Source organism: Petaurus breviceps, unplaced genomic scaffold (genome assembly GCF_028583685.1).
Source record: "Petaurus breviceps papuanus isolate PSGF00001 unplaced genomic scaffold, PetGlider_PUasm1.0 37, whole genome shotgun sequence".
Classification (NCBI taxonomy): Eukaryota; Metazoa; Chordata; class Mammalia; order Diprotodontia; family Petauridae; genus Petaurus; species Petaurus breviceps.
Window position 1 is genome coordinate 106,817,579 of NW_027186296.1, and position 19,534 is coordinate 106,837,112.

General features: G+C 37.0%; 1 protein-coding gene across 1 annotated transcript in view; it reads left to right on the forward strand.

Annotated features, from left to right (window-relative positions):
• The window catches only part of MARCHF5 (membrane associated ring-CH-type finger 5), a 63,522-nt gene that overhangs the window by 23,991 nt on the left and 19,997 nt on the right, over positions 1–19,534 (forward strand). The window lies entirely within an intron of this gene.

Below are 19,534 nucleotides of genomic sequence, written 5' to 3' on the forward strand. Positions count from 1 at the left end.
ACAGGGCTGGGCATGCTGTCATGGGGTTATTGGAATTGAAAGAATTTGGAAAAATCTGGGCTCCAGAAAAGCCAGAATAAAAGAGGTTTTAGGGAAAAAATTGAAATAATGATAAACCTTATGTATATGCTAGATGTTACATGGAATTAAATCAAATGCATCCTTCTCACTTTCTTTGAACTTATTCTAGAAATGGGACAATGCAAATGCAGGCAGATGTAGTAAAAATATTTTTCAAATGTAAAAATACACCCCAAATGAGTCACATACAAAAATACCTCCGTATTAGCTATTTTTATTTCTTTTTTAGCATAGAGTAGGGAGAAATAGGAAAAAAGTTGTGCCTAGAAGAGGGAACAGAGACGAAGTGGAGAAGAAGCCAAGGATAACCTTCTGTCAGATACCAGGCAACAAAAAGCGGTACCTTACTCCATTCAGCATGGTCCTGGCCTTAGATCAGCTCTGTTGGCTACTCTAACTCTTAATTATTCTTGGAGATTAGTGAGGGCTTTTAGTTATTGAGCCCATGTGGAGACTTTAAATTCAAAAAAATTATCTATTCAACCTTCGTTCTTGCTCCTTTGGGGACCACCTTTCTTCTTTCCAGTTTCCATGAATTGTATATCTACCTTTAATCAATTTAAAGGTAAATGGTTCAGGTAATTAATAGCAAATACAATTATTTCTTTGTGGATCTTTTATAAGGCAAGTTGTATGTCTTGCTGTATAACTCTGACCCCTGTCATAACATTAATCAGCGCTGCCAAAACAATTTCTTCAACTGGAAGTTGTAATCCCTCTGGAATCACAAAGACTTATTAACACATTGCTTTTCCTTTAAGCATAAATAGGCCTTCTGTACATCTCTTTGCCCTGACTTTCCCCCTTGGCAAGTTATATGCATCTTGCTTTAGCTGCCTTCCACCTTCCTTTCTAGTGGCTGTTGTATCTCTTCTAATTGCCTTTGCCTTTCCTTTTTTTCTACTCCTTCCCTTCTCAACTACTGGTAATTATTCTTGATTGACCCCTTCCTTCCAACATGTTGCCACAGACAACTAGCTGATCTTGACTGTTTTGCTGGAGGAGAGTTACTCAGTGATTTAAAGTTTGAGAACTGGTGTTTCAGAGTAAAATCATTGTGACATTTGAGAGGTAATGAATTTAACTACCCTTGTAAGCCTGCATCATGACTTTCTTAAACTATCTATGAGATGCTAGGAAAATTTTTCCAGGCCTTAGATCTAAGTGTTTGAAATACTTTATGAAGGCTGTGATCAAATTGACAGAAACATATGTGCCCATGAACTTTCAGATATTCATTTCTCCTTGATAAGCTAATGGATTGTGCTCATGTTTGTTAATATTGTCTTTTCGGTGTAACAATGACAAAGTTGTAATTGATGACTTCTTTGTTAAGGGATAGGGGGGTTAACGTCAAAATGGTCTTTGATTAGATGATAAATTGTTCTTGTCTTTTCTATTAGCTCTGGACACTTTTTCTGTTATCCTCTTGATACATCAGAAAGCACTTGTAGAGGATAACAAAATGAATAAGCCTTTGTGCATTATTTATGATTATCCTTTTGGCACTAACCATAACAAACACACAAAAGCATACATAGTTATATTTAATGTGTATGTGTGTGTGTATGCACATATATATTTACAGTTAATTTTCAGATTAAGGGTTTTTTTTTTTTTTTTAAGCAATCGGGGTTAAGTAACTTGCTCAAGGTTACACGGCCAGTTATTCCTGGGTGTGGTGCTGAGTATCTGAGCCCACATTTGATCTCCAGGTCATCCCGACACTGGAGCCGGTGCTCTTACTCGCTGAGCCACCTGGCCGCCCCTAAGCAATTGGGGTTAAGTAACTTGCTCAAGGTTACACGGCCAGGTGTTTCTGGGTGGGTGCTAAGTGTCTGAGCCCAGGATTCGATCCCCAGGTCGTCCTGACGCGCTGAGCCACTTGGCCGCCCCTAAGGTTTTTTTTTAATATTATTCTAACCATGTGTTGTTTCTCCCTTCCATACAGATACACTTTATACCTACTCATAACCAGGATCATTTATCTAAATTTCTTATATTTGAAGTGTATAGCAAAGAAAGGCCTGATGCACAAAGCCAGTTAAAGAATAATTGGTGATACTGAGAGTTACTTAAAACTTCTTAATACAAGAATTGAGGAACACTGGGCTGCCTGATAAACTCTAATTTATATTCGTTACCAACAGGAAGGTTATATTTTTAAATGAGAAGTTTTAAATCAACCACAGTGTTTTCCTTTGCTTTAAATTTCTAAAGGTATCCTGCTTTAGTTTGTTATGAGTTCTGCTATGAGTCTTCTCGTGTTATGAGTTCAAAGTTATTTGTATCCCAGACATAGTGTTTAACATACTTTATTAAAATACATACAAGAGAAATGCCTTTTTTTTTTTCAAAAAGAAGTGTACTATGTGTCAAAATGTATCCATTTTGCTTTGTTTGCATTAAACCTAACTCTAATTCACCCTCACCTTAATTCCCCCATAAGTCCCTTATTGAGGACTGTTTGTTATAATGATGCTTCACCCCATAACTGAACTTTCAGTTTTGCAAAATACAAATATTTTACTAAATCTTATTAACAGCAAAGTAGGGGCAGCTTGGTGGCACAGTGACTAGAACACTGGCCCTGGAGTCAGGAGGACCTGAGTTCAAATCCAGCCTCAGACACTTAACACTTACTAGCTGTGTGACCTTGGGCAAGTCACTTAACCCCAGTTGCCCTGCATTTCTCCCTCCAAAAAGCAAAAAAAAAAACCCAGTGAAATATTTTTGGCTACTCATAGAAAAGACAGTACACATGACCAAGTGGGATTGGCCATTACATTTTTGATCTGCTGTGTTGATAATCTTATTACCTTGTCATTATGGGAGTTTTCCATGAATCTGAGCCTATAGGCCTATATAAAACATACTCTCATCCCTCTCTTGATGACTAGTCTGAATTGTTAGATTATCTCTGTGTAGTAGATACTATTGTAAGCATCAAATAGTATGAGAGCTTATCACCTTATTTCCCCAGTTCATTTTAATTTTTATTTATTTATTTTGCTTTTTGGAGGGGTGGAGGTAGGGCAATTGGGGTTAAGTGACTTGCCCACAGTCACACAGCTAGTTTTGTGTTAAGTGTCTGAGGACGGATTTGAACTCAGATCTTCCTGACTCCAGGGCTGCTGCTCTACTTACTGCACCACCTAGCCGCCCCTATTTCCCCAGTTCAACTGTGAGTCTTTCTCATTGCAATTATATTTTGTGTTTTCATCAGAATTTACAAGGATAGGAATCTAGGCTATCATAATGGCCTAACCAAAAAATTCAATCCAGAGGCATTTATGTGTCAGATGAGAAGAAGGACAAAAAGTTTAGACAATACCCCACTATACTTACCCTTGTGGGATGTATAGTCAAGTGGGGAAGAGGTAGGTATATATATGTAAATATAGGTATAGATGTATATATATATAGGTACATATATGTAAATAACTAATACATAATTGAATAAGAAAAGCATAAGTAGTTCTGTTTAAGGTCTAGAGGAGGAAGTTATTAATTGAAAGGACCAGAGAAAGCTACATGGAAGAAATATCGTTTGAATAGATCAGAATTTAGTGTTTAGAAAGAAGGGAGGAGGACACTCTACAAGTGAGTAATGGTGTGAAGAAAGGCACGAAGGATGTCGAAGTGTAGAGAAGGAAGTGGTAGTAAAAGAAGAGACTGGAAAGGTTGATTGGTGCCAGATTTTGGAATGCCTTAAATTCTTTTTTTTTTTTTTTTGGAAGGCAATTGGGGTTAAGTGACGTGCCCAATGTCACATGGCTAGTTTTTGGGTTGAGTGAGGTCGGATTTGAACTCAGGTCCTCCTGACTCCAAGGCCAGTGCTTTATTCACTGCACCACCTAGCTGCCCAAAATGCCTTAAATTCTAACCCCAAGATGTTTAAATTTTCCTTGGTGGAAAAAAGGGAGCTACTGGATGGTTTTGAACAGAGGTACATTAAACCTTTCTCTGGGTAGTAGTGTGATTGATGGATCTATTTGTCCATTACAATTGTGTCTAGGAATGAGGGTTTTGTTTAATAGTGGTAGCAGACTTCTCCAACTGAAAATATGGATTTGGAATTCAGGAGTGGTCAGATATGAAAAGGGTGATTTGTGGGTCAGCTTTGTGGAGAAGGTGGTTGAAACTGCAGAAGAGTGCTTAGAGATGTTAAGGTAGGCAGCTTATGCCAGAAAAGTCCCCATTCAGTTTTTTGTGGCAAATATTTAAACTTAATAATTTGGCACACTGTGGTTTTATTTCCCTAAATACCTTATTAGAATGTGTACAGATATAGAAGGGAAGGAATTATGGACAATCACTGAGTTGTTTTTGTACTCGGACCAACGAAACAGATCCTGGATGCTGAAGAGGAAAGAAGCAAAATTCTGACAACTGATTTAAAAATAGAAATTAAAGGGAAGTTGGCAGAACTAAGAGAACAATTTATACTATAACATCTATATTATAAAAATGAACAGTTTTGAGATTTTTCATAAACTGATAGAGGATGAAATGAGCAGAACCAGGAATATTGTTTATGCAGTAAAAATAAAGACAACTTTAAAGACTGTAAGACTCTAATCAACGTAATGACCATTCATGATTCCAGAAGATCACTGATGAAACTTGTTACCTGACAGAAATGATGTATTCAGGGTACAGAATGAGATTTTTTAAACACAGCCAAGGAGGGAATTTGTTTTTCTTGACTGCATATTTGTAAACAAAGAATTAGGTTTTGGCTTTGGGTTTTTTTTAATGGGTTGGGGAATTGGAGGAAGAAAAATAAATTCATAGTGAAATTACTGGTAAAGTATGAAGTATAATATTAGTTCACTAGTTTAAGCAATAGCAATACTTACAGATACAAAGTTTTAGGTTGTACACTTTCGACTACGTACATATACTTCAGGATTTCTCAATTATTTTAGAAAGCATGTCAAAATTTTTTTGTAGACATTTCCACAATTTGGAGCTTGAATGAACTGGTTAACTTGATTTAGATTTAGAAGATCTACAAAGTACTTGGCAAAAAGGTACAAATGAGAGTATCACCTATTATTTTGCTTTGTTTGGAATACTGCTATGTATTGCCAGTAATATTAGCAGTTTGCTCCTAATTTAATTTTTTAAAAATCAGATACCGTGTTTCCCTGATAATAAGACCTATCCCGAAAATAAGCCCTCCCCTTACTGTGTAAGATTCCTCTAAAATAAGCCCTCCCCCGAAAATAAGCCCTATTGAGATTGCTGCTGTAGTGAAGGTGATCCCCTGCGCTACACGCTACATTACGGTACCCTCTGTATGCACCGTCCGTCCCTCCCCCCCGTGAAACGCACGCCGCGCTCACTGCTGCAGCTCTGATTGGATGCAGCTCGGAGCGCGGCATCCTGTTCTTCCCCAGTGATTTGCTTGCTGGCGCCATTGAGAGCAGTGCCGCGGAGGAGAGCTGAGGCAGGACAACATAAGCCCTCCCCTGAAAATAAGCCCTCTGGTGTTTTTCTTTCCAAAAAATAATAAGCCAGTGTCTTATTATCGGGGAAACATGGTATATTGTAGTTAATCCAAAGTGTCAATGTAAATTTAACCAATTTTGATTAAAGAATTTTGTCCATCTGAAAAAAAAATAAATTAATAGTTAAAAAATTATTTTTTAAAAGAAAATAGATGGTAGAGTAATTGCAGGAAGGTGCAGTGGAAAGGGTGCTGGATTGGAGTCTAAGGACATTGATTCATATTCTGGCTTTGTCACTTGTGTGTCCTTGTGCAAATTACTTAGTCTCCATGAGCCTTAGTTTCCTTCTCTGTGAAATGAGGTTTTACTAGCAGACCTCTGGGGTCCTTTATCTGTCTACTAATCTGTGATCTTGTGATTCTCCATACGAATATAGAGGGCTGATCTAATGGTAGGACTAAAAGGAGACCACATAAGAGTAAAGAGACAAAATGACATTTGGACACCATCTAAATTATATGTCTAGGAGACATTGCCTAGATAACTGCTTAAAACTGCCAGCAGGGGAATGAGCTTATTACCCCATGGGAAAAATACCTGTTTTGTAAACTGTAATCATTATATAAATGTGAGTAATTATTACCATCACCATCTTAAGTATTATGTTAATTTTTATATACTATCTTTCACGGGTCCTTTATATACTGATGTCATGACACAAGCTTTAAGAAATTGGCTAGCAAGAATGATAACCTAGAACAATTACAGTAGATTAACTGGGATAAATTAGAGAGAGTTGTAGGACCTATGTTTGAACCAGGAAGAAAAATGGCAGTGGAGAGGATAAAATTTCTGTTGTCTGAGAACCAAGAAAGAAGAGGAAGCATCAACAAGATCAGTTTTGGAGATGTGGAATAACCTTTTGTAGCCTAGATAAGATATTTCATTTCTACATTTGGAGTCTGCTTAGACCCCAGGGGAACAGAGAGGTAGTTTCAGAGCAGATGTAGTATGATCTGAAACCAAAGTGGGAAACCCAGTGTTCATAAAGAATAGGAATTGATTAATTAGCATGAAGAGGAACTTCCCAAGCCTTTAACAGTAAGAATCCACTACTACAATGGTCAGATTCAGATATAGCCACAATCTTGTTTTCTTGTAACTAAAACTGATGCTTTAAAAAATTGAGTTTTTTCTAAATCCATTTTTCCTTTAGCATTTTATAATAAAAGCCTGTAAGGTCCCTGTTGATGTCATAAGTATTGTTAGGGAAAAGAGTATAATATATGAGAGTAACCATCGTCAGGTCAGAAAGTAGAAATCTGGAAAAAAAAAATCTGTGCCTGTAATTAAAAGAAGAGGGGCTAGCATTTCTTCTACTTTCCAGTCTTAGGGTGTCCAGAGTTTAAAAAAAAAGAAAAAAGGAAGGAGCCACATAGTTGTTGGCTGGGAGTCCAAATCAAATGATAAGAACTAGAAAAGGGAGCAAATATGTGTACATAGTGAATCATGGTTACCCCTTCCCTTGCCCAGGGCTTCATCATGTATTAGTCATGGGGAACAGGGAAATGAAAACCATGGATATTTGTCTAGTTTCTCAGACATGGATGTGGCTGAGCTGTGTCCTCACCCAGTCAGTCGGTGAACATCTGTTAAGTGCCTTCTACATGCCAAGCACGTACCAAGCACCGAAGATACGAAAAGAAGCAAGAGAAAGTCCTCTCCTTCAAGGATCTCGCGATCTAGTAGGAGAGAAACAACAAGTAAACCAATGAATACGAACAAGCTAAATAGGAAATAATTAAAAGAGGGAAGCTCTAGAATTAAGAGGATTTGGAAAAGGCTTCCTTTAGAAGATGGAATTTTAGCTGGCATTTGTAGGTGGGCAGGGACGTTGAGTAGGGAGAGTAGAGAGAGGTATGGGGACTGCCAGAGAAAATGCCCAGGGCTGAGAGATGGAGTGTCTTATTCACAGAGCAGTTTGGAGGTGTAGATAATAGGCTTCGTTAGGATAAACAGTAGTTAAGGATAATATGATAGTTATTGAGATGAGATAAGGTTTATGAAATCCTTTGAAATCCCTGCTGGAAAGTAGAGATGTCCTTGGGTGTGGTACAAGGTTAAGGATGAAAAAGTACTTAGATGAACCTTCTAGAAGCTATTATGTGACTGTGATTAAATGGGATCCGTTGTTGACTCATTTCACCATTATCCCCTCCAGAGTTTGGGTCCCTTTTTTTATGGTTTGGAGTAATATTAATTTTTAAAAGGGAAGAGAAAGTAACACTTTAATTGAACAAGGCCAAATTTGTTAACAGAATCCCTCAGGTTTTATTTTTTATGACATACAGAAATCACACACTGAAAGCACGTATTTTAAAAAAACAGCCCACTACCAACTGCAGATATATATTCACCTTTTTTAACCAGTCTCCCCATACTTATTAGTGTCATAGGAATTGTGCTTGTTTGTAGACCCAGAGTGAGCCATGGAAACACATTTATAGAGTTGCATAGGGTTCTGTAAACCTGGGCACATCCAGTCCACCCACTGTGCATTCATTTATATGAACACATATGTATGTGTGTATGTATATAAATGAGATTCATTTGTGATTTGTGAGACATGCTTTACTTTTTTACTTCTAAAATGAATCACCATTTTGTCAGTACTGGTTGTTTTCTATGAATTGGTATAGCTAAAGCCAAGAGAATGAAAAACTTGATGCCTATGTCTGGAATTTGTCTTCTTTTTCTTCTTCCTTTACCCATTGTGCTTCACTCAGCTTTTTCTTGAATAAGAGAAGCAGCATGGGACAGAGAAAAGATAGTGAATTAGGAGCAAGAAGCGCTGGGTTTGAGTTTTGACTCTGCCACTTACTACCCGTGTTTTCCCGATAATAAGGCACTGTCTTATTAATTTTTTTTTGGACAGAAAAACACCAGAGGGCTTATTTTCAGGGGAGGGCTTATTTTAATGAACATTGACAGCAATTTTAATAAACGGGTAAATGTGAACAAAAAAAATGTACCTTTATTCAATAATGAATTCAATAAAGAACAGGATGACGCGCTCACTGCTGCAGCTTTGATTGGATGCAGCTCGGAGCGCGGCGTGCGTTTCACGGGGGGAGGGGGAGGCGGTGCATACAGAGGGTACCGTAATGTAGCGTGTAGCGCAGGGGATCACCTTCACTACAGTAGCAATCTCAATAGGGCTTATTTTAGAGGAATCTTACACAGTAAGGGGAGGGCTTATTTTCGGGATAGGTCTTATTATTGGGGAAACACGGTAGCCATGAGGCACCAGACAAGCCAGTTAACCTCTCTGAGTTTACTTCATAGAATTGTGAGGAAAGCTCTTTGTAAATTTTAAAGTAAGACATAAATGTGTTTATTATTGTTGTTGTTAATACTATAATTATCATAGTGTTGATCTAAGCAATGAGGTTTTACAGATTCTATTTTGTTAGGTTCCAGTTTTCAAAAACTGACAGTAAACTTGATGAAGATACTCTCTTTCATGCTTCTAGAAGAGTGTCAGGGAACCTAACCTTGGTACTAACAGATAGACTATCTATTAACTTGTAACTGTCTACAACTAGTAAAAGACTCTGTGTATTATATAGTCCCTTATATATTCATTGGTATAAATACCAACATCTCTACCCCCAATCAAACTACACCAGAGAACCATTGCTTTGACACTGTTGGTTGTGAATTTAAAGAATTTCCTATTTTGAGTACGAAAGGACAGAAAAGCAGTAGTTAACTGACTGTGCCGATTTCCAATAAGGATTTGTCTCCCTATGTGGTAGTTCTCTCATTCAAAAAATATAATCTCTCACATTACCTACATTTTTTCACATTACTTTATTGCTTAACCTGAAGTTTTAATGATTAGAGATTCATTTGGGCTTCTCTTTAATGTCAGTTCAGATTCAGTAAGCTTGCTTTCCCCTTAATATCTAACTGAGATCAGCTTTCCTAAGAAAATGAGAGTTTCAGTTATGAGCTAAGAATAAGAGGTAATCTTAGAGCGTGAAACACTTGGAGTAAAGGAAAAGATGGCTTGAGTTGAGGTGCCATAGTAGGAGCTTCATGTAGCATAAAGAGCTTAGTACTTAGGAGAGAATGTCCAAAGTCAAGTTCATGGATTTCAGAGTTTTTTCTAGGCCTTGTCTCTAGGAAATTAGAGAACATTCCTCCCTCCTCTACCAAATGAACCCTGGTCTTCAGGATCTAAATCTGGTTAGTACATTCTTCATTAAATAGGTTTCTGTGGGCTTGCCTGGGGCCCTAACCATTATTTATGTAGTCAGTTCTAGGGGAAATAATTGAGTTCTGACTTCTGGATATTCAGCTGCAAAATAGTATTAGCCATAGACTTCTGTTTTTTCTCCTTGTGTTACTAGTGATTTTAGTTATGCTTCTTGTTACCTCTTTTCTGCAGTTATGCTTCTGATCTTTAAATTCTAGGTTTATGAAGATTGCTGTTAATGTTCAGTTTTTTACCTGATTTTACCTTTATGAAAAATGCTTGACAAAGAGAAGGGCATAATGCAATTTGTCGCATGTCTTAAAAGAAGTAACCTTGGTTCTTCTTGACCCCAGTTAAACATCATCAGTGCAACTTCATTATCCTCAGTATGATGTATTTTACTGTTCTAATATACCTTGACTTCTCATTGCTTCTTAATATACTTTAATGCTTCTAGTACTGTGGATGTATCATTAGTTATATCAGCATGGCCTGCTATCTTTAGTTACTTCTAAGCTCATTCCATCAACATCAACCTTTCTAAATGTTATAATCGAGTTTGAGTTAATTAGTGGTCTGTTGACATTACCTTACTTCTTACACTTAATGACTTCAATGTTACTGTTTTTCAGTGCACAGGCATGGCAGTCAAGTGACCTAAACCTTTTTCCTTAATATTCCAGTATCCATCATTACCTTTCCTTAAAATTGACAGCTTCATATCACATTTCATTGAGAAGATCAAGACATCAGCCTTTCTTTATCTTGGCATCTCTCCTTTTATCCCTTCCTGAAATCTCAGAGGAAGAAATGTCTTTTCTCATCTATAAAGTTAATAGGTTTTGTCTCATTACTCTCCATCTTCTTCATTACCACTATTATCATATCATCATCATGTCTTACATAGATAGGACTTGTACATATCTTGTATAAGGTTTACAACTTTTAGAGTATTTCTTTATATATTATCTTCACAATATCCCTGAGCAGAGCAGAAATTATCTCCATTTTTTTATAATGAAGAAGCTGGCTCAGGTTAAAGAACATGTCCAAGATTACATGGATGTCAATTGGCAGAATCAGTACTAGAATCTACATCTTCTGACTCCTAGCCTTCTAAGGAACTTCTCACATGTCTAACACTTCCTTGTTTGGTGACTAGTTTTTTATTCCCCATTAGCTTCATCCTGTCATTTTAAACATATACTGATTTTTTTTGTATTAAAAAAAGATAAAATTTAAATTTTTGAAATGGTTATTTCAAACATCACTAAATTTTATTCATTCCTTTAACAGCAAAATACATTAAGCAGGTAGTTTTATACTACAGTTAACCTTCTACAGTCTGGTTTCTACTCTTAGTCCTAACTGGACAAGATTGTGGTAATCTGTGAATTGCCAAAATCAGGAGCCTTTTCTCAGACTTCTTCCCTGTCCTCTGCTACAATAGACATGATTTATTGTTCTTTGTTCCTGAAATATTCTTTCCTCTAGCTACTTTTACACTGTGCTGTCATAATATTTCTACTTTTTACTATTCCATCCCCATTTCCCTGATTCTTCTTCTTCTTTCTGCTTAATTGTGAATTCCTATAATTTCTCTCAAAGTTCACTCCTTTAGTACTCCCTTTGTCTTTTGGTTTCAGTGAAGGCAAACAAATTTAGACCTCTGTCTCTTACATTATCTTTGCATTTCAGCCCCTTTTCGCCAGTTTCCTATAGGACATTTCTGCATGGATCCCCAAAATCTTTATGCATCCTTAAACTCAACATGTCCAAAATTTCCCAAATTGACTCTTCTCAGTTTCTCCATTTCTATAGGGAATTATCATTCTTCCCTGGAATTAACCCTTTCTCTTCCTCTACTCTTAAAAGACAGTGTCATAGTTCTGCCAATTATTTTTCTCTTGTATGTCACATCCAACTATTTTCATTTCTGTAGCCACCAGCTTATTGCAAGCCTTCATTACCTCTGTAAGATTCCTACAATAGCCTATTGAGAGAACATGAGAGTTGGTAAAAATGGGCCAGACCTGCCATTCATACTTTGGGTATTCTGATGGCTTAAGGGCCATTTTGTTCATTTAAAGATAAACACTCCACCAGCCTCACTTGAAAACAACAACAGCAACAATTGATTTCCCTTTATAACCCATCATGCATGTCATCCATGATTTTATCTAAGAGTTTTTCAAAGCTGTCTTTCAGCAAGTGTAATCTCCTAGTTCAGGATAAGTAAAGCTTATTTTTGGCATTCTCTAACCCCCAGTACTGTTCTCTTCTTAAAGAGTAATTTTAACACATTTCTTTTTCTTTTTAGTTCCTCCTGCCTAACTCCTGGGGAAGCCTCTTAATGGCTTTCACTCCCTTTTCTCTCAAACCTGCCTTCTACCTTTTAGGAGATCAAAAGGTACTCTTAGCTATTCTTCAAGTCTAACCCCTGAGTTTTTAAAAACATCTCTCCAAAGTCCCTTGATAGTTATACCTTAAACTATTCTTTTATCTTTTAGTTTCTTGGTCCCAGAATATCTTGTGCTGACCTCTCCTTAATTCCTTAGATATAATGAAAGGCACACTAGATTGGGAATCAGAATCATTGAATTTTCGTTTTAGAGCTGGGAAGATCCTAGAGATCATCTAGTCCTGGGGTCAACTGCTTGCTTTTGCATGATTGAAAGCTCTAATACTGGTTTTTACTTTTTTAAATAAAATTTTATTATATATATATATATATATTTTAAATTATAACAAAACAAAACACATTCTTGACTCCTTGGGAGATCCTTTGTCCAAACCACCCCATTTTATACCTACTTTTCTAGTCCAGACTTAGCTACGGACTTGCTGTTTGACCTTGAACCAATGATTTTACTTCTCTGGGTCTAGCACCTTTGGTAAAATAAGGAGGTTAGACTGGACGATCTCTAACACTCTGTGGTTCTGAGGTCATGATACCAACTAGATGGCCAATTAGTCACTTGCTCGAAACCATTTCAACTTTCTTCCAGAATAAGCCATTATGTACCAGATAAAGTGAAATTAAAGCTAGATTCACTGGAGAAAGAAGACAACTCCAGTAAGCATCATTTATCACTACTTTTCCACCAGCTTCTATGATTGGTAGTATCACAAACTAACAAGCACAAATTTTTACAGGGCCCACCTGTTGCAGAAACTCTGCCTGCAGCATTTCATTCTATACCTTCTCCCCACCCTAAGAAAAACAGTAGATGCTGATTCAGCTTAACCAACTATGGAAAGGAAGCAGAGGGAAGATAGAGGCAGGGTGCTAAGAGTGTCACCTAAGCATTGGGCCTAAAGAAAAGGGGGTAGAAACCTAGAAGGTGGCCAATCCAGTTCCCACAGAGGATACTCCAGGGAGGGACTCAGGTTGGCAAACTCTTTATATCCAATGAAAGAAAATGAGGCAGCCTTGCAGCTTAATTTTCCAGCATATTTTCACAAGTAAAGGACAAAGGACTAAAAGTGAATGATGGGCATGTAAAAAAATTTTTAAAGCTCAAACACCAAATATTGCAAGAGAAAAAAAAAACTTCAATAAAAGCCCAGTAGTAAAAGAGATAAAACAACAGGGGATCTCTAGAAAGAAAGAACAAATGCTCAAAGAGAATATAAATTTCTCTTAACAAATACAAAGGAAAGGGAATCAATGTCTGAACTCCAGAAGACCATAGAATAATAACAAAAAACATGAGAATGATTCACAAGAGGTATGACATCTATAAATGAATTAATGTAGGCCAGAACTGAGAGCTCTTAATGCAAAATTAAACTCAGATGCAGAAAAAAAAACTGTATCCACAATTAATAATCTTTCCAAAGAAGTGAAAGAGAGATTAACAGATTTGGAACACATTAGTATTCACATGGCAAAGACAACAATATTTTAAATAACATGAATTCTATATAAGTCAAAGCAACTAAAGTTGGAGAAGGAATGTATAGACCAAAATAACACCAATAATAACAGCTCCTAGCATTTATACGGCATTTTAAGATTTGCAAAGCACTTTCCATGTTACCACATTTGATCCTTACAACAACCTTCTTATGTTTGTGTTTATCATCCCTATTTTATAGAAGAAGAAATAGGCTAAGACTTGTTAAGTGACTTGCCCCAGGTTTACAGTTATTAAGTGTCTAAATCAGGATTTGAATTCAGATCTTTCTCATTCCAATCTCACTCCATCCACTATGTTCCTGACAAAAGAATATCATCATTAAAAAACAAAATGAAATCTGAATACCAGATAATATGAGAAAACTGTCCAGAGCTTCTGAATACAGACAACAAAATGCCAGAATAGACAAAAGAATATCATCATTAAAAAACAAAATGAAATCTGAATACCAGATAATATGAGAAAACTGTCCAGAGCTTCTGAATACAGACAACAAAATGCCAATCAGGGGAAGCTAGAGATTGTCCAGAATGGGGTAGAGAGCACTCTATGCTTCAGTCTCCAAGATAAATAGCAGTTAAATTTAAAAGTTCCAAAAACAAAAAATTTTGTAAGTGGCCAGAAGACCTTCAAATATAAGGGAAAGGAAATTTGAATAACTCAAAACTATCCTCTAGTCACAAGATATCCCAGAAGGGAATGGAATAGTATACTCCAAGAAACAAACAAGAACCCCAAATGACATATCCTACAGACCTGAGCCTGATTATCAGTGGAAAAATAGGAATACTCAACAACAACAAGATTCCTGCCCCATCCAAAAATAGACCCAAGCCTACTGTTTGATTAATAAGCATACAAAACAATAGAAACAGAAGATAAGTGGATAAATACAGCTAGCAAGAAAAAATGAGTAATGAAATCAATTAACTCATGTTTAAAAGTTTGGTTTTGGATTGTGTTTGTTTTTCAGTTAGTCAAGGAGTATTTATTAAATGCTTATTATGTGCCAAGTGTTGTGCTAATAAGCACTGGGAATACAAATACAAGCAAAGAGAAAGATAGTCCCTGCCCTCAAGTAGTTTACATTCTAATGAGGAAAAGAACATACAAAAGGAAGCTAAAGGGTTGGATGTGGGGGCATGATAGAGAAGTCCAGAAGAATGAATAAAACCTGGTGGGAAATTAGTTGGCAGCCTAGGTGCCCTCCTTAAATGGAAGTTATGGCTGGAGCCTCCTGTCCTCCAAAGAAATAACAAGAAGTGTTCGAGTGATTTTAAAAGGACATAAAGGGTTAAAGATATAAGCAGAACTAAAAGTTCTTAAAGAAAAGTAAAGGAGAAGAACTGAATGTACAATTACCCTAATTCCTCCAGAGGTGAATTGTTGTGTTGGGAATGAATTGCAGGGAGGTACATTGAGAGGAAGTAAATGGGGTAATGCAATCTGCCAAATGTATGGGTGAAGAGTGGACAAAGTAGTTATTCTCACCTTTCCGCAAGAGAAGAATGGGAGAGGTAGAAAGGAAAGATTGAGTCTGGGAGACTGGGGAACATGAGGGAGGGAGGGACAGGGCTCGTGGAATACTCCCTTCCAGGTGTGAGAATACAATTTCTTGGTGGGTTTATTCTGGAAAGTTGAGGCTTTGGGAGATACCTTCAGAGAGCATCTTGTGCCCCCATTGTATCTTGGCTCAGGAGAAGGGATGTGTGAAGCAACTGGGATGGCTGGTAAAAGAATGTCTGGGATTGGAATGTCACATAGACCCAGAGGTGAGATGGAAAGGAGATTAATTATGTTGAGAGCCGAAGCATAGGACTGTGACACGTTTCTATCATGCAGCATTGCTTCTTTCCATTGTTTATGGTATAAAAGAAAGAAAAGATTTGAACATAGGCCTTCAGGACTCAAAGTCCAGTATTCTGTACACTGTACCATTTTGCTACCTCATGGTGGTCTTCTGCTCTTTGATTGAAGATCCAGGTGGATCTTTAAGGAATTTTATTCATCATACATTTCTAGATGTTTTCTTCCATGTTAAAATCCTTAAGGGCAGGGACTGTGTCATCATTTTTTGTCCCTTTGTGTTTTGTATACTACTAGATACAAAAGTAAAAATAATAATATAATAGCTAGCATTTACATAGCATGATAAGGTTTGCAAAGCACTTTAAAAATATCATCTCACTTCATCCTCACAACAGCCCTGGGAGGTAGGTGCTACTATTATCCCCATTTTACAGATGAGGAAACCGAGCAGACAGCAACCATCCTTAAGTACTAAATGTTTATTGTTTAATTGACTTAGTTTCTTTTACCTCATCTGATCTTAAACACTAAACAGACTTACTAGCTTAAAATGCTATTTTTATTCATGTATTAAACATATAAGGCATCATACACAAATATACGTTAACATGATATATGCAATTATATGATAAATTCATTTAAAAATTGCAAAAGCACTGTGTGAGGTCTAAGAGAAAAGGATTGGCCCAGGAGAGAATCAGAGGAGGTTTCATGGAGGTGGTGACATTTGTTCGGGATTTCCAAGGATGGGGTTTTCAAGCATTAAGTCACAGAAAAGCATCCCCGCAAAAATAGAGAAAATCCTCACCAGCAGTTACATACAGGCTTGACCTTCCATGGTACGTTGGAAGGAGAAAAGGAGAGACCAGTTTAGTCTTTTATATAGAATACTTACAGGAGAATAACAGGAAAAGAAGCTGTAAAAGCAGGGTGGTGTCAGTTGTACAGGGCCTGCAATGCCAGAAGTTGGACTTTAACTCAGTCAACAATTGAGAATTACCAAAGATTTTTAGCTATGGAGTCATCTGATCAAATAAAGATTATTCTGGCAGTGGTATGAAGGCTTAATCAGATGGAGACTATGTTGATGAACCTGTTAGGCAGGACATCATTGAAGTGGTTTAGGTACATAGTAATAGAGAAGGGTGTGGAAGATGTGCATTGAAATTCACAGTATTGCTTGATTACCTATTGGATATGAGAGCTAAAGGGGGCAAGAAGACTGGAAGATACCCTCCCATTTCCTTAACAACTTGCAAAACATCTGTCTAATGCTTATCATGTTGCCAGATTCATTTAAAAGCCTGACACCTATCCTCTTCCTCTCCATTACCTGTCCAGCCTAAATTTTTCACTATTCCTAAATACCATTCCTCCAACATGTGAATACTTTTTGGCAATGCTTTGCCAGTATCTTATCTGTGCCATCTGGGATTCTCTCTACTGGTATCAGCACATTCCTAGGTTCAAGATAAGACTTCTTCCAAGATGCCTTCCTTGCTTATGGATGATACTGTGTGGTTGTTGTACTTTGCTTAATTATTGCCTTAGAACTGTGCCCTAGTTTTGTTTATGCTTATCTTTTCTCTCCAACTTAGATTGTAGGCTCCTCAAGGGCAGAGACCAGTGTTTTCTACTTCATTTGTATTTCTCATCCATTAAACTTTGTATAATGCCATGCAAACAATAGGCGCTTAATAAGTGCTTGAGTTGAGTTGGTGGTATAGCATATGTATTTTGGGAATTTTGATTGGACACAGTTTTTCCCTTATCAGTTTGGTAAAGGGATGTTATGATCTGCACTATAGTCACTGAGGATGTAGCTGCTTGGACAAGTGGAGTTGGTGACATTGTGCTTTGTCCTGGAGCCGTTATTATTGTTCATTAGCTTAGTTTTTAATCACCTTTAGCTTTGCTGTCTCAACAAACAGCAGATTTTCATTCCTTTTGAGGATTCATATAAGGTCTCATTTACAATATTATTGTTAACCATGAAACAGTTTTCTGTACTCTGGTTAAGAATTTAGCCCCTCTTGCCGTGTTTATAATCTGATGATTTAGTTCCCGGTTGATAAGAAAAAAATCTTATCGTTTGACCATGAATACAGAGGGGAAATATGTCTCTGTCTTTGTAGAAAGATGGAATAATCATTGATGCAAACAATATGTTTGAAGTTGGAACTGATAATATCATACCTCAGTTTCAAAACCTCTAGTGCTTGCTACAGTGAAGCCTACAAGAGAAAGGTGAAACTATTCTTGTATCTATCTGGGAGGGAATAAATCTCATGATGAGGTTCTCCCAAAACATTAACTATTAGCCTAATTGATTTTAGAGATATTTTATTTTTTAAGCAAAACCCAGATTTTTTTACTTAGGACTTTATTGCTGTTGCCTATTTTAAAATTCGTTTCGATAGTCAAATACCTACCACAAACACTATTGCATTTCGGCATTGAGTTAACATATTCCATTGCCCCAATAAAATGCCAAGTGCTGAAGGAGCTGTGTCCTAGAGGGGCCCCTAGCTAGTCACACCAAATTATAATCATCAGAAAGCATTTATTAAGCACCTATCTGTACATGGTTCTGTCCTAGGCACTGTACAAAGCAAGTTAAACAGACATGACCCCTGCCCTCTGGGAGCTTACAATCTAAGATGATGCTGATATGGACAGCCATAAAGGATATTCAGTCAACTGAGCAAACATTGAACAAGAACATAAAGTACTAACATTATGTACAAGCCAAGGGGTAAGTGCATTATGGTGGGGGTAGTATATAAAGGGACAATTGTGGTATTTGCTTGTTCAGATAGGATGGGACTGGAGCCCACCTCATTCAGTTAGGGCTTCATAAAAAAATTAGAATTTCAATAAGAACTTGATGGTGAAAAGGCTCAACAGGCTGAAGGGAGAATATTCCCATCTGAGATGGCAAACTAAAAACAAGGAAATCAAGGAGAAAAACTTTACCTCGTGGGCAGTTTTGAGGTCATTTAAGGCCTAGGAATATGAGCATTAACTCACCTGTAGACTTTGGAACTGGACTATAGGTCATGACCTGTTCCTTTCTGGTTGATATTCAAAGAAAAACTAGGGATTGTGATAGTGTCTGCTGGAAGACTTTGACATATATCTAGTTAGTCGTTGGTCTCCTAACAAGAACTTGGACTATTCAAAAGAACCACTAACTACATTGGGGAACCAGAATAATTTTGTACATTATTATTATTTTTGAGGCACTTATTGAATTAAGTTTTTGCTCTAAGAGTTTTCCCAACAAATCTAGGAAGTTACACTTCTTGTAAATGGACAGCTCGACTGTAGACTATTACTGTTATTTTAAGAGCTGGAGGGATAAAAACCTGAGAGAGGACCTAGTGTATTCCACTTGTTTTTATAGCCAAGGAAACTGAAACCCAGAGAGGTGCCCTGCTGAGGGCTACACATCTAGTTAATGCAGAGCCAGGAATAGAATCCAAACTTCCTACTAGCCAGTCCAGTATTCTTTTCACTGTACTGAAAGAAGGATATCAGTATTGTAGGTATTGCAAAAGAATGTAAGTATTAGAGGTAACTCAGACGAAAGGACATCCCAGCAGATGAGATTTCTTAAGTTTGAAACGGTCCTTCACCTATTGCACTTCTCAACTCCATTGTGTGAATAGACCTCATTTGGAATTATATTGGCAATAAACTAAAAACTCCCACCTACATCTATTGCCGTCCCTACCAGACAAAACTGCTTATCAAATAGATTATATCAAATAGTTTCTCTCTCTGAACATATCTGATAAATGAAAATAGAGTTACACAAAATATAAATTGGGCAATTGTGGTCAATTTGCTTTGTAAAAAGATGGCTTCCTTGATTTTAAATTTTTAAATTTATAAACGTTTCTTTTTTCATATAAATTTTTCATGAATACTATATATGGGTGCTAAAGCAAGGTATTCCTTTAAAAATGGAAAAACTACTTAAGTATTAAATGATTCAGTAA